Here is a 17,203-nt window from a genome sequence, read left to right on the forward strand (position 1 = left end):
CTTCAATACGGCGGTTTCACTCGGTTCCAAATGTTTTGACCGCAGTCGATCGATTGCTGGAGCGAGAGAAGCTACTGCGTATCCGGTAACGATTACGTCGATCGGAACGCAGTTCTCTGCGTGTCTGTGTATCGCCAACGCACAATGTTGAAATTTATCCGATCTAGAAGGACGAAACACACATTCTCTACCTCTGTCTAGAAATATATTCTGCATTTTTTTTTTTCAATTTCAAGATTCTTAGACTTTATTTAAATTGTTTTCTCTAAAATTTGGACTGTGTTTATTTAAGTAAATAAATTATAAAATAAATACACAAATTATATTTAAATAGCCCGAAAGTTTAATATAGTTTACAAGTAAAATATAAAAGAGATATATATGATACACTTTAAATTTTAACGTATCTTTTTAGAAAAATCTAATTGTTGTGTATAATAATCAAAGAATTAATATACAGAATTAGAGATGTATAATATTTATTTTCTTGTTATAATATTTATATAATCGGATAAATTATTTCTGTCCTAAATTTTACAATATACGTCGCAATGAAAAACAGGAAGTGATTTTCACTCCCCTTTTCGATCCGCTTCCGCGTCCTTCTGCATTCTGTTGCGATCGATGGATACCAGATCCATCGTTGCGCGAAACGATCAACGCTGCGTATCGCGCGATATTATTCGAGATGCGTCCAATTCGGACATTGAGTTATTGCGGTTAAATTTGAATGATGTAACTGCTGAGCGATGGTACAATCACAGTGAGTCAGACGTTGAAACTATAAGCATGATCGTGCCGAGTGTTTTTTATGCTATTCAACCGGGAAGAGAGATTCTGAGAAAAAATAAATTGAAAACGTAGAATAAAATCTCATAATAAACAAGCTTTTGTTTTCGACAAAATTAAATTGAGAGATTTCCATTTTCCATATTTATTTGTGACAGCGAAAATTATTATAAGATAATTTTTTTTTTTTATGTTTATATCGTGTCAAAATTTAAATTCACAAATTGTTACAATCATTTCAATTCTTGATACTAGGAGAAGTAAGTAATATTGAGATACTCTTTATATAATATCTACTTTAGAGGCAGGTTTGAGGTAATAACTTATGAGTTGATCTCGTGATTACGGAATTTGCCGAGAAAAACGATGATTAGGCAATTTGTTTCAATTCACTTCCGCAGACGAAAAAGGTCTTGGTTCACGCATAAATTGACACTAAGTTTGATTTTAATAATGCAGTAGAATGCACAAAATTACAATAAATTTTGAATCTGCATTTGTAATACAGTAATTATTAAACTATACATTATTAATGATTTACGAAAAAAATACACATCTATTTTTATTATTTTATTAAATTTTCTTATTACATTTTCGAGTTAAATGAAATTTAATTAATAATAAACGTTTCATATTCAGAAAAATGAGACGAGTCACAAGTCACACATTAAAATATAATAGATTTCAATCTATTATATATTTTCTTTTCTGTAATCCACCGTTTCCCTTTTCCTCTCTTTATATAATTTTTATAGATTTCTCGCTATTCCCTTGCCGTTCTTCCGCGATGCATATCGCAGACAAATGCATATGGATGCATATGTCGGTGTATTACGCGCTCGCGATGACGAAACGCAGATTTATTGGTACAGGATCGTTCAGCTTCCGGTTACCACAAGTTGCGTCCGCCTTATGCGCGTTACAGAGGCAGAATCTGCTCTGCATTATCACACAGCCTACGTGTGAAACATTTTTACGTAAGAACCCGTGGAATCTTCCTATCGATCCTACCATTATATAATTAATATCATTAAGCTGTCGGAAATGTGCTTTCACCTGACGTAGGACAGTACAAATCCGTTAGAAGGATGCGAAATGTGTCTGTACGGAATTCGGGAATTCATCTTTGACGCCTGCGGCTGATTTAGAAATTCCTAGTATTGATGAATCATTAATTCCTTTAACTAACTAGAATCATTTACGTCGTTTATTAATTATTATCATAATTATTACCGCAAAATTTTTTATTACAATCTGGTGCATAAAAAGTTATTGTAAAATTAGTGATATGTAATACATGTGGAATTTATACATTGTATCTGCAAATATTTATCACTTAATCTCTTAGCAACAGATTCCAAAGATGCAATCTCAAATAAAATCATGATAAATTGTGCTAGATTAAAAAAAGACAAGTGTTATCTCGACGAATATATTGCATTGTGACAAGATTAATTTATTTCGATCAAATTTCAATGAGACGGTATTCCCCAGCAACGGAAATTAACATAATATAAATCGCCAAAAGTTTTTACAATTTTGCGTGAAATTAAAGAATCTATTTGCGTCGAAGATGCGTTTGGCTCTCATACGCAACTTTTTGTGAACGAATAATTTTTCGTTTTAAATATACAAACGGTTTCGATAGAATTCCGTATCAATGATATGAATCTGTAAACGTTAATATATTAAATTTGCAGTTAAATAATCTGTAACTAATCAGTAACTTTAAAATCGCTATAATACATAACAGACCTAAAAAAAAAAAAATTTTTTAATTTTTGTATGAATAATTACGAAACTGTTTTAAGAACAAAATTTTTACGATTTTTATAATTGTATAAGTATAATTTTTCCAATTAATCATAAATTAATTTTATTAATAAACATTTTATTTATGACATATTTTCTCTTGTCAAAGATCATAATAATAAAAATTGAAGAAAAATATCTGGAATTGAAGCTTGGATCCAATTTGCTTGGAATTAAAAGAATGTAGTTCTTCGTCATCTATTTTCATGACTAAATCTTGATTTACTAGAAACTCCTTATTTTAGTTAGATTATTAATTTTCTGAATAATATAAATGCCTCGATATTTTTGCTGTGAAAAATCGTATTATATAAATTTTGTGTAACGAAAGAAATGATTGCCTACGACAAATATGGATGAGGACTGCGCTTCGCACCGATCCGTGCGTTTAGATTGTGTCATTCTGTTTTCCAATTCAATTAGTCGCGAACCGACCTCGATCTCGCTACATACGAGCGTCCTTTGAGTTGTTCAATATATCATAGGCATGGAAGGATATCCGTCATGGTGATTGAAGAAGGCGACGATTTTTTATGCGTAGGAGGTCAAGGGACAGCGGTAACGACACGTGTTAATTAGGTGATTTCCAATTAACCAAGTTACACGACAAAAGCGACGACAACATTATTGCATTTGATTGATAACGATTTGTTTTTTATCTATTTTAGAAATTTTTTTATACATTTTAACAGTTTCTTTTAAGCTCCTCGACGTGTTATGTATTATGTATTTAGCATATACTTCACGCGTTCGTTTAATTGCTGAGGAAAGATTTATTTTAGAACATAATTAGTTACTGCCAATTCAATTCAATTCAAACTTCACAATGCGGTACAGTAGTAAAAGTACCATCATCAGTTTCTAGATAATTTAAATCTCACGATGTTCACATCGCAAAGATAATCTTATTATCAATCAAATAATAACGTTACGTGCTGAAGCAAATTAATTTCACGTCTTGTTGCACAATAAATTTATTAGTCGCTTATACATAAACTACAGAATAAAGTACAAGCCATAAGAGCGACATAGTCTATTATTCCATAGGGTGATCACTTTGAATATTTCTGTTATTGGTAAACCGAGGCAGATGTTTTTGTAACCTTAATTTTTTTTTAAATTGTATCATATAACTCTATCTTGTTTATCTTTCAATAGAACCATAAAAAAATAGCTATTAAAACGGGCATTATAAGCAAATGTGGAAAAGTATTTAATAGGCATAATTTAAAGTGAAAAAGAGATACTTTATTGCACTTATTGAGTCTGTTTTTTTTTTATTTATTAAAAGCTATAATTAGTAAAACTGCATAAAAGATAACACACTTCCGATTTTAACGTCACTTAAATAAGTTATAGGGGAGATTCTTCTGAGTAATTCCTCGCAAGAAATAAATGGGGGACGGCGTTGGTTTAAGTGATATAATAAATTAAAATTTCACGATTTTAAATGCTTTTTCTTAAGTATTATAAAATAATATTAGGAAAAGTGAAGTTTGTACTCGTTGTATTTATTGTAGAGCAGACGTGGAAAAAAAATAAAATATAACAAAGATATATATGATACACTTTAAACTTTAACGTATCTTTTTAGAAAAATCTAATCGTTATGTATAATAATCAAGGAATTAATATACAGAATTAGAGATGTATAATATTTATTTTCTTGTTATAATATTTATATAATCGGATAAATTATTTCTGTCCTAAATTTTACAATATACGTCGCAATGAAAAACAGGAAGTGATTTTCACTCCCCTTTTCGATCCGCTTCCGCGTCCTTCTGCATTCCGTTGCGATCGATGGATACCAGATCCATCGTTGCGCGAAACGATCAACGCTGCGTATCGCGCGATATTATTCGAGATGCGTCCAATTCGGACATTGAGTTATTGCGGTTAAATTTGAATGATGTAACTGCTGAGCGATGGTACAATCACAGTGAGTCAGACGTTGAAACTATAAGCATGATCGTGCCGAGTGTTTTTTATGCTATTCAACCGGGAAGAGAGATTCTGAGAAAAAATAAATTGAAAACGTAGAATAAAATCTCATAATAAACAAGCTTTTGTTTTCGACAAAATTAAATTGAGAGATTTCCATTTTCCATATTTATTTGTGACAGCGAAAATTATTATAAGATATTTTTTTTTTTTATGTTTATATCGTGTCAAAATTTAAATTCACAAATTGTTACAATCATTTCAATTCTTGATACTAGGAGAAGTAAGTAATATTGAGATACTCTTTATATAATATCTACTTTAGAGGCAGGTTTGAGGTAATAACTTATGAGTTGATCTCGTGATTACGGAATTTGCCGAGAAAAACGATGATTAGGCAATTTGTTTCAATTCACTTCCGCAGACGAAAAAGGTCTTGGTTCACGCATAAATTGACACTAAGTTTGATTTTAATAATGCAGTAGAATGCACAAAATTACAATAAATTTTGAATCTGCATTTGTAATACAGTAATTATTAAACTATACATTATTAATGATTTACGAAAAAAATACACATCTATTTTTATTATTTTATTAAATTTTCTTATTACATTTTCGAGTTAAATGAAATTTAATTAATAATAAACGTTTCATATTCAGAAAAATGAGACGAGTCACAAGTCACACATTAAAATATAATAGATTTCAATCTATTATATATTTTCTTTTCTGTAATCCACCGTTTCCCTTTTCCTCTCTTTATATAATTTTTATAGATTTCTCGCTATTCCCTTGCCGTTCTTCCGCGATGCATATCGCAGACAAATGCATATGGATGCATATGTCGGTGTATTACGCGCTCGCGATGACGAAACGCAGATTTATTGGTACAGGATCGTTCAGCTTCCGGTTACCACAAGTTGCGTCCGCCTTATGCGCGTTACAGAGGCAGAATCTGCTCTGCATTATCACACAGCCTACGTGTGAAACATTTTTACGTAAGAACCCGTGGAATCTTCCTATCGATCCTACCATTATATAATTAATATCATTAAGCTGTCGGAAATGTGCTTTCACCTGACGTAGGACAGTACAAATCCGTTAGAAGGATGCGAAATGTGTCTGTACGGAATTCGGGAATTCATCTTTGACGCCTGCGGCTGATTTAGAAATTCCTAGTATTGATGAATCATTAATTCCTTTAACTAACTAGAATCATTTACGTCGTTTATTAATTATTATCATAATTATTACCGCAAAATTTTTTATTACAATCTGGTGCATAAAAAGTTATTGTAAAATTAGTGATATGTAATACATGTGGAATTTATACATTGTATCTGCAAATATTTATCACTTAATCTCTTAGCAACAGATTCCAAAGATGCAATCTCAAATAAAATCATGATAAATTGTGCTAGATTAAAAAAAGACAAGTGTTATCTCGACGAATATATTGCATTGTGACAAGATTAATTTATTTCGATCAAATTTCAATGAGACGGTATTCCCCAGCAACGGAAATTAACATAATATAAATCGCCAAAAGTTTTTACAATTTTGCGTGAAATTAAAGAATCTATTTGCGTCGAAGATGCGTTTGGCTCTCATACGCAACTTTTTGTGAACGAATAATTTTTCGTTTTAAATATACAAACGGTTTCGATAGAATTCCGTATCAATGATATGAATCTGTAAACGTTAATATATTAAATTTGCAGTTAAATAATCTGTAACTAATCAGTAACTTTAAAATCGCTATAATACATAACAGACCTAAAAAAAAAAAAATTTTTTAATTTTTGTATGAATAATTACGAAACTGTTTTAAGAACAAAATTTTTACGATTTTTATAATTGTATAAGTATAATTTTTCCAATTAATCATAAATTAATTTTATTAATAAACATTTTATTTATGACATATTTTCTCTTGTCAAAGATCATAATAATAAAAATTGAAGAAAAATATCTGGAATTGAAGCTTGGATCCAATTTGCTTGGAATTAAAAGAATGTAGTTCTTCGTCATCTATTTTCATGACTAAATCTTGATTTACTAGAAACTCCTTATTTTAGTTAGATTATTAATTTTCTGAATAATATAAATGCCTCGATATTTTTGCTGTGAAAAATCGTATTATATAAATTTTGTGTAACGAAAGAAATGATTGCCTACGACAAATATGGATGAGGACTGCGCTTCGCACCGATCCGTGCGTTTAGATTGTGTCATTCTGTTTTCCAATTCAATTAGTCGCGAACCGACCTCGATCTCGCTACATACGAGCGTCCTTTGAGTTGTTCAATATATCATAGGCATGGAAGGATATCCGTCATGGTGATTGAAGAAGGCGACGATTTTTTATGCGTAGGAGGTCAAGGGACAGCGGTAACGACACGTGTTAATTAGGTGATTTCCAATTAACCAAATTACACGACAAAAGCGACGACAACATTCTTCGCATTATTGCATTTGATTGATAACGATTTGTTTTTTATCTATTTTAGAAATTTTTTTATACATTTTAACAGTTTCTTTTAAGCTCCTCGACGTGTTATGTATTATGTATTTAGCATATACTTCACGCGTTCGTTTAATTGCTGAGGAAAGATTTATTTTAGAACATAATTAGTTACTGCCAATTCAATTCAATTCAAACTTCACAATGCGGTACAGTAGTAAAAGTACCATCATCAGTTTCTAGATAATTTAAATCTCACGATGTTCACATCGCAAAGATAATCTTATTATCAATCAAATAATAACGTTACGTGCTGAAGCAAATTAACGTAAATTTCTTTTTAAAGTAAATTTCACGTCTTGTTGCACAATAAATTTATTAGTCGCTTATACATAAACTACAGAATAAAGTACAAGCCATAAGTACGACATAGTCTATTATTCCATAGGGTGATCACTTTGAATATTTCTGTTATTGGTAAACCGAGGCAGATGTTTTTGTAACCTTAATTTTTTTTTAAATTGTATCATATAACTCTATCTTGTTTATCTTTCAATAGAACCATAAAAAAATAGCTATTAAAACGGGCATTATAAGCAAATGTGGAAAAGTATTTAATAGGCATAATTTAAAGTGAAAAAGAGATACTTTATTGCACTTATTGAGTCTGTTTTTTTTTTATTTATTAAAAGCTATAATTAGTAAAACTGCATAAAAGATAACACACTTCCGATTTTAACGTCACTTAAATAAGTTATAGGGGAGATTCTTCTGAGTAATTCCTCGCAAGAAATAAATGGGGGACGGCGTTGGTTTAAGTGATATAATAAATTAAAATTTCACGATTTTAAATGCTTTTTCTTAAGTATTATAAAATAATATTAGGAAAAGTGAAGTTTGTACTCGTTGTATTTATTGTAGAGCAGACGTGGAAAAAAAAAATCTAATCGTTATGTATAATAATCAAGGAATTAATATACAGAATTAGAGATGTATAATATTTATTTTCTTGTATTTTATATAATCGGATAAATTATATTTCTGTCCTAGATTTTACAATCTCTACCTCTGTCTAGAAATATGTTCTGCATTTTTTTCAATTTCATGATTCTTAGATTTCATTTAAATTGTTTTGTTTAAAATTTAGACTGTGTTTATTTAAGTAAATAAATTATTTAAAAAAATTAATAAATAAATTATATTTAAATTGCCCGAAAGTTTGATATAGTTTACAAATAAAATATAACAAAGATATATATGATACACTTTAAACTTTAACGTATCTTTTTAGAAAAATCTAATCGTTATGTATAATAATCAAGGAATTAATATACAGAATTAGAGATGTATAATATTTATTTTCTTGTTATAATATTTATATAATCGGATAAATTATTTCTGTCCTAAATTTTACAATATACGTCGCAATGAAAAACAGGAAGTGATTTTCACTCCCCTTTTCGATCCGCTTCCGCGTCCTTCTGCATTCCGTTGCGATCGATGGATACCAGATCCATCGTTGCGCGAAACGATCAACGCTGCGTATCGCGCGATATTATTCGAGATGCGTCCAATTCGGACATTGAGTTATTGCGGTTAAATTTGAATGATGTAACTGCTGAGCGATGGTACAATCACAGTGAGTCAGACGTTGAAACTATAAGCATGATCGTGCCGAGTGTTTTTTATGCTATTCAACCGGGAAGAGAGATTCTGAGAAAAAATAAATTGAAAACGTAGAATAAAATCTCATAATAAACAAGCTTTTGTTTTCGACAAAATTAAATTGAGAGATTTCCATTTTCCATATTTATTTGTGACAGCGAAAATTATTATAAGATATTTTTTTTTTTTATGTTTATATCGTGTCAAAATTTAAATTCACAAATTGTTACAATCATTTCAATTCTTGATACTAGGAGAAGTAAGTAATATTGAGATACTCTTTATATAATATCTACTTTAGAGGCAGGTTTGAGGTAATAACTTATGAGTTGATCTCGTGATTACGGAATTTGCCGAGAAAAACGATGATTAGGCAATTTGTTTCAATTCACTTCCGCAGACGAAAAAGGTCTTGGTTCACGCATAAATTGACACTAAGTTTGATTTTAATAATGCAGTAGAATGCACAAAATTACAATAAATTTTGAATCTGCATTTGTAATACAGTAATTATTAAACTATACATTATTAATGATTTACGAAAAAAATACACATCTATTTTTATTATTTTATTAAATTTTCTTATTACATTTTCGAGTTAAATGAAATTTAATTAATAATAAACGTTTCATATTCAGAAAAATGAGACGAGTCACAAGTCACACATTAAAATATAATAGATTTCAATCTATTATATATTTTCTTTTCTGTAATCCACCGTTTCCCTTTTCCTCTCTTTATATAATTTTTATAGATTTCTCGCTATTCCCTTGCCGTTCTTCCGCGATGCATATCGCAGACAAATGCATATGGATGCATATGTCGGTGTATTACGCGCTCGCGATGACGAAACGCAGATTTATTGGTACAGGATCGTTCAGCTTCCGGTTACCACAAGTTGCGTCCGCCTTATGCGCGTTACAGAGGCAGAATCTGCTCTGCATTATCACACAGCCTACGTGTGAAACATTTTTACGTAAGAACCCGTGGAATCTTCCTATCGATCCTACCATTATATAATTAATATCATTAAGCTGTCGGAAATGTGCTTTCACCTGACGTAGGACAGTACAAATCCGTTAGAAGGATGCGAAATGTGTCTGTACGGAATTCGGGAATTCATCTTTGACGCCTGCGGCTGATTTAGAAATTCCTAGTATTGATGAATCATTAATTCCTTTAACTAACTAGAATCATTTACGTCGTTTATTAATTATTATCATAATTATTACCGCAAAATTTTTTATTACAATCTGGTGCATAAAAAGTTATTGTAAAATTAGTGATATGTAATACATGTGGAATTTATACATTGTATCTGCAAATATTTATCACTTAATCTCTTAGCAACAGATTCCAAAGATGCAATCTCAAATAAAATCATGATAAATTGTGCTAGATTAAAAAAAGACAAGTGTTATCTCGACGAATATATTGCATTGTGACAAGATTAATTTATTTCGATCAAATTTCAATGAGACGGTATTCCCCAGCAACGGAAATTAACATAATATAAATCGCCAAAAGTTTTTACAATTTTGCGTGAAATTAAAGAATCTATTTGCGTCGAAGATGCGTTTGGCTCTCATACGCAACTTTTTGTGAACGAATAATTTTTCGTTTTAAATATACAAACGGTTTCGATAGAATTCCGTATCAATGATATGAATCTGTAAACGTTAATATATTAAATTTGCAGTTAAATAATCTGTAACTAATCAGTAACTTTAAAATCGCTATAATACATAACAGACCTAAAAAAAAAAAAATTTTTTAATTTTTGTATGAATAATTACGAAACTGTTTTAAGAACAAAATTTTTACGATTTTTATAATTGTATAAGTATAATTTTTCCAATTAATCATAAATTAATTTTATTAATAAACATTTTATTTATGACATATTTTCTCTTGTCAAAGATCATAATAATAAAAATTGAAGAAAAATATCTGGAATTGAAGCTTGGATCCAATTTGCTTGGAATTAAAAGAATGTAGTTCTTCGTCATCTATTTTCATGACTAAATCTTGATTTACTAGAAACTCCTTATTTTAGTTAGATTATTAATTTTCTGAATAATATAAATGCCTCGATATTTTTGCTGTGAAAAATCGTATTATATAAATTTTGTGTAACGAAAGAAATGATTGCCTACGACAAATATGGATGAGGACTGCGCTTCGCACCGATCCGTGCGTTTAGATTGTGTCATTCTGTTTTCCAATTCAATTAGTCGCGAACCGACCTCGATCTCGCTACATACGAGCGTCCTTTGAGTTGTTCAATATATCATAGGCATGGAAGGATATCCGTCATGGTGATTGAAGAAGGCGACGATTTTTTATGCGTAGGAGGTCAAGGGACAGCGGTAACGACACGTGTTAATTAGGTGATTTCCAATTAACCAAATTACACGACAAAAGCGACGACAACATTCTTCGCATTATTGCATTTGATTGATAACGATTTGTTTTTTATCTATTTTAGAAATTTTTTTATACATTTTAACAGTTTCTTTTAAGCTCCTCGACGTGTTATGTATTATGTATTTAGCATATACTTCACGCGTTCGTTTAATTGCTGAGGAAAGATTTATTTTAGAACATAATTAGTTACTGCCAATTCAATTCAATTCAAACTTCACAATGCGGTACAGTAGTAAAAGTACCATCATCAGTTTCTAGATAATTTAAATCTCACGATGTTCACATCGCAAAGATAATCTTATTATCAATCAAATAATAACGTTACGTGCTGAAGCAAATTAATTTCACGTCTTGTTGCACAATAAATTTATTAGTCGCTTATACATAAACTACAGAATAAAGTACAAGCCATAAGAGCGACATAGTCTATTATTCCATAGGGTGATCACTTTGAATATTTCTGTTATTGGTAAACCGAGGCAGATGTTTTTGTAACCTTAATTTTTTTTTAAATTGTATCATATAACTCTATCTTGTTTATCTTTCAATAGAACCATAAAAAAATAGCTATTAAAACGGGCATTATAAGCAAATGTGGAAAAGTATTTAATAGGCATAATTTAAAGTGAAAAAGAGATACTTTATTGCACTTATTGAGTCTGTTTTTTTTTTATTTATTAAAAGCTATAATTAGTAAAACTGCATAAAAGATAACACACTTCCGATTTTAACGTCACTTAAATAAGTTATAGGGGAGATTCTTCTGAGTAATTCCTCGCAAGAAATAAATGGGGGACGGCGTTGGTTTAAGTGATATAATAAATTAAAATTTCACGATTTTAAATGCTTTTTCTTAAGTATTATAAAATAATATTAGGAAAAGTGAAGTTTGTACTCGTTGTATTTATTGTAGAGCAGACGTGGAAAAAATGTTTGTTTACATTTCCGGGGGTATACGGTCATGGATATTTTATCAATAATGTATTTCACATATTCCTCGCAGTTCCTTAACAGCTTTCAACATGTAACTACACGAATTCGTGAGTCTTGTTTTGAAAAATATTATTTATTGAATGCGTGGGCGAGGGAGGAGCTCAGCACCGTAAATGTTATAAACAGTTTTCCTCAATAAAAAAATAACAAATTATAAAACATACGCATACTTTAATGTCATATTTCAATTTGTTATATCTTCTAAACCAATGCCGTCCCCCATTTATTTCTTGCGGGAAATTACTTAGAAGAACCTCCCCTACAATATATTTAAGTAGCGATAAAGTCGGAAGTGTGTTATCTTTTATGCAGTTTTACCCTATAATTTTATAATATATATAAAGAATTTTATTTTAAAGTTATAGGGGAGATTCTTCTGAGTAATTCCTCGCAAGAAATAAATGGGGGACGGCGTTGGTTTAAGTGATATAATAAATTAAAATTTCACGATTTTAAATGCTTTTTCTTAAGTATTATAAAATAATATTAGGAAAAGTGAAGTTTGTACTCGTTGTATTTATTGTAGAGCAGACGTGGAAAAAGTGTTTGTTTACATTTACAGGAGATATACGGTCATGGATATTTTATCAATAATGTGTTTCACCTATTCCTCGCAGTTCGTTAACAGCTTTCAACATGTAACTACACGAATTCGTGAGTCTTGTTTTGAAAAATATTATTTATTGAATGCGTGGGCGAGGGAGGAGCTCCGCCCCGTAAATGTTATAAACAGTTTTCCTCAATAAAAAAATAACAAATTATAAAACATACGCATACTTTAATGTCATATTTCAATTTGTTATATCTTCTAAACCAATGCCGTCCCCCATTTATTTCTTGCGGGAAATTACTTAGAAGAACCTCCCCTACAATATATTTAAGTAGCGATAAAGTCGGAAGTGTGTTATCTTTTATGCAGTTTTACCCTATAATTTTATAATATATATAAAGAATTTTATTTTAAAGTCAAAATCATTCTATTTTTATGTAATCATATAATTTTGTTTTTCTATCTTTTGATGGATATTAATATTCTTCTTATATAGGATAAAGATTATATTAATAAATTTTAATATTTTAAATACAATTTTTATTTATTTATTACTCACCATTTATTATTTTATTTTATTACTCAGAGAAATGATTGTAAATATATCTTTTATTAAATTTTTAATAAGGATTGATTTATCTCACTAATTATTTATTATTAAAACCGATTGATTAATTAATAATTAAGCCATTATTGAATAAAAATTGATTTCTCCAACAAAATATCGATATTTGAAAGATCCAAGTTTTACTTTCTATACGCGACTCTGAGAGTGCCGTGTAAGACTTGTTAAATTACTAATCTATAGAAGATTACCATGAACGACGTTGTAGTAGAAGCAGATGCATATTTGCACCGCATAACTGCACGTATAACACAAGAGGTGTGTTATCTCGGCGCATACACGCAGGCTATTACGCAGAACATGGCCTGAACGTGATGCGATGTTTGCGTTCTCACGTTGGTCATCGCCACGGAAAAGCCTCGGTGTGCCATTGTTCGATTTGTTACGCGTGAATTTTCCCGAGTTCACACACATTCCGCAAATGTTCGCGCCGTGAAGTCATGTCACGATCTTTTTTACACACAATTAATCTTAAATTAATTTTGTTAAGAAACTTATTAATAAACATTTTATTTGTGACATATTTTTTCTTGTCAAGGACTATAATGTTAGAAATTTTAAAAAAATATTTAGAATTTTATTGAAATTTGGAACCAATTTACTTGGAATCAAGAAAAATAATAATTAAAAATATTCTATAGTTACCAAAATACACATGATTTTTGAGGCACTTGCAATAATGGGATAAAAAGAGAGGAACAAATAAGGATAATAGAAATTTCGAAAGTTCTTTCTCTTCGAAATGAAAAAGAATTAATAAAAATTTATTTCATAAAGTTTGAAATTTTTAATCTTCCATTGCTTTACGGTAATAAATATCTTTTTAAAAGATTGTTTTTTCAGAGAAATATATTTTTGAAATTACTTATTAAAATAGCGACAAAAACAAGCGCAGTGTTTTCTCAACCTAAAAATAAAATCTTATATCATCTCTTGAAAAATTGCAGTTTTAAAAATAATCGAAATAAATTTTTCTCTCTCTCTCTCTCTCTCATACTACTCTTCGCAAAATACTCTTCACGTCTTAAAACTAAATATTCTGACAATTTTTATCGTTTACGATGGTTGGATCGTTCGATTCATTCGGTATAAATTATTTAAAACGAAGTTAAACGATCGTTTTCCGATCATTTGCACGGGAAGGGACGAATGTGAAAGTGAAATCGAGAAACGATGTACAAATTTGATTCGTATGCTATAAGCGCGCGGTGAATAAATAACACAATCGGCGTTATGTGTACGTATCGCGCGTCGTTGTTACGAATTACGTTTTACCTGCTTATAGTCTTCCTGACAAACCGCCGTAACCAGTGCCGATAGGCATCGCACACGGGGCACGACACACAATCGGTGTCGCTCTTAATTTGCACACCGCTCACGCGCTCATTTCATCGTGCCCGATGTGATACCCGATTCGCGATTAATCGCCGCAATGTATACCTGCACATTGCATGCGCTTACCTTTATATACGCTGCTCTAAATACACAGAGAAAAAGAGTTTTGCCATGCAGTAAAACTATTTGTGCTACTATTGCATATTTCAGGTCAAAAATAATCCTACTTATAAGTTAGCGTAATTATTTATTCAACAATATTTAGAAAAGTATGCTTTGTTAATAAAATATAAAAAATATTGTTTTTTTTTATATTAAATTTATTCATAGAATTAATAGCTGTTATAGCTAAAATGAATTTTATTTATTAATCTAGAGCAAAATCATCTGTTTCTAGCCAATACATTTTGATGTTGCAATTAAAGCTCATTGTTTTGATGATAGAATTAATTAATTATTATAGCAAAATCATTTATGAGAGAATAATTATGTTCTTCAATCAATTCAAATTATATTTTAACAGATTTTTTGATTTTATTATTGAGATACTTAATACTGAAAACAAAATCTTTCTCTCTCTCTCTCTCTCGCAAGAAGTGTTGACCTCACGCACACACACATACATACACACACGAAGGTTTTTATTAGAGAAAAATTACGAGGAAAAAACTTATGGTAGAATGTATGACAACACATATATGTAGTTTATCCTGTATCTTGTTAGAGAATTGAACGGGGCCTAGTTATTTATTACTGTCGTAAATTTTTCAAATTTACACCTAAATTTTATGAACTTGCAAAAAGTGTAAAAGGCCGTTCACTAACAGAAGGTCGATAATAATATTCATGCTAATTTTTCTAGCCGTCAAAAAATTTTCTCTTTTTTCAGATTTGTTTTTAACGCATGTTTCAACTTAGTTTGTAGTCGGTGGAAGCCGAGAATTAAAGAGAATATAATAAAATTTCGATCGTTTATCTTTCTGAAGTAACACACTGTGCGAGTCGTTAACAACATAAGTGCTCATATTTTTTTATTATGTTTATCGAAAATTCCCGCGATGACGTAAAATTATTCGACACTTGTGAAATGATCGTAAAAACGATCTTTACAGCTTCACGATGTCAAACACGAGATAAAAGAAAAGTTTACCCTCGGTTCTCCGGTTGCGTGTGTGAGCTCCAGGAGCTATAAGGACGATGAGGTAGGAAAAACCGGACAATCCAGATCGAGTCCTTTGCAGATGATTCCTTTCAGAAGCGGTCGCGGTCTATCTTGGAACCAAATCGGATTACTTAACGCGATCGATCGCTATAAAATCTTGAAGCAATCTTGAACGCTTCAAAAGAATCAGCTGCAGTATTTCTTCGCGAATCATTTTGACAAATGTTCGGAGTACGCGAGTCTCTTCATTTTTTCCTCGAACTCGCCTATTACGCATAATTTGTTTCGTAAAAATTGTACTATTAATATATTTCAAGCGACAGATTAAAATGACTCGAGCGGGGGGTCATTCTTTTTTCTGCTCCAAAAAATGATCGTTTCAGCGATGGGATGGCCCGCGCAGGAATGTCGACGTGGCGCCGAATAAAATTAAGAAACGCTTTTTTGCGCTTTCTGCATACCTCTGTCGCGGCGGCGAGTTCGCGAAAGATCGCCGGTGTAAAAAGTAAACGAATAAAATAATATATTTAATAAGCGTATTTTTTTTTTTTTTTTTAAAGCATTAACGAATCCTCACCTTTTACCTCATCCATTTCACTCTATGTCGTGCGAGATGAGAACCGTAAACTTTCTTCGACTATGTCTGTGTATCGCGCGCAGGAATTTCAGTGCGGCGCCGAATAAAATTAAGAAGCGCTTTTTTTTGCGGTTTTTACGTCTTTAGTCACTTCAGGAATTTCCTATAACACGTAAATACTAGCGTAAAATAACATATACTTTTTTCTGATGATTAAGAAGAATTTGTAGACTAAATTTATTTAAATCCGAAAACAATTTATAGAGTTATCTCTAAATTAATGTTTTTTTATTTATCTTCTAAAAAATAGAATTATACTACACTGAGAAAAAAAAACTTGTTAATTTGACTAAATTCGTCCAACTAATTACTATTTCTTTGTATTTTTTTAATTGAAATATTTAAGTCAAATACGACATATTAAATCTAACATATATACGTATATTTAACTTAAATATTTTAATATTTTAATTAAAGAAATACAAAGAAATAGTAATTAGTTGGACGAATTTAGTCAAGTTAACAACTTATTTTTCTCAGTAGAAGACACTTGGAACTCTTCAATAAGACGTCTATCTCTCTGGATATTATTTAAAGAACTTCTTTCTCACACACAAATATCTCAAGATACATTATTTATTAGATAACTATTAATGTTATCAAATAAACACAATCATATACGGAAAGGATACATCACAGGATACAGTTTGCACCCTGTCGGAATAAGATAAGAGATTAACTTTATATTTTATTGAGCTTTCAACGTTATAAAAAAAAAGTTACACCTGTAAATTTAATTAAAATAATATATCTAATAAATTTATAGAGCATCGATGAATTTCTCCGCGTCTTGTGTAT

Source organism: Formica exsecta, unplaced genomic scaffold (assembly GCF_003651465.1).
Source record: "Formica exsecta isolate Colony F162 unplaced genomic scaffold, ASM365146v1 scaffold878, whole genome shotgun sequence".
In the NCBI taxonomy this organism is placed as follows: Eukaryota; Metazoa; Arthropoda; class Insecta; order Hymenoptera; family Formicidae; genus Formica; species Formica exsecta.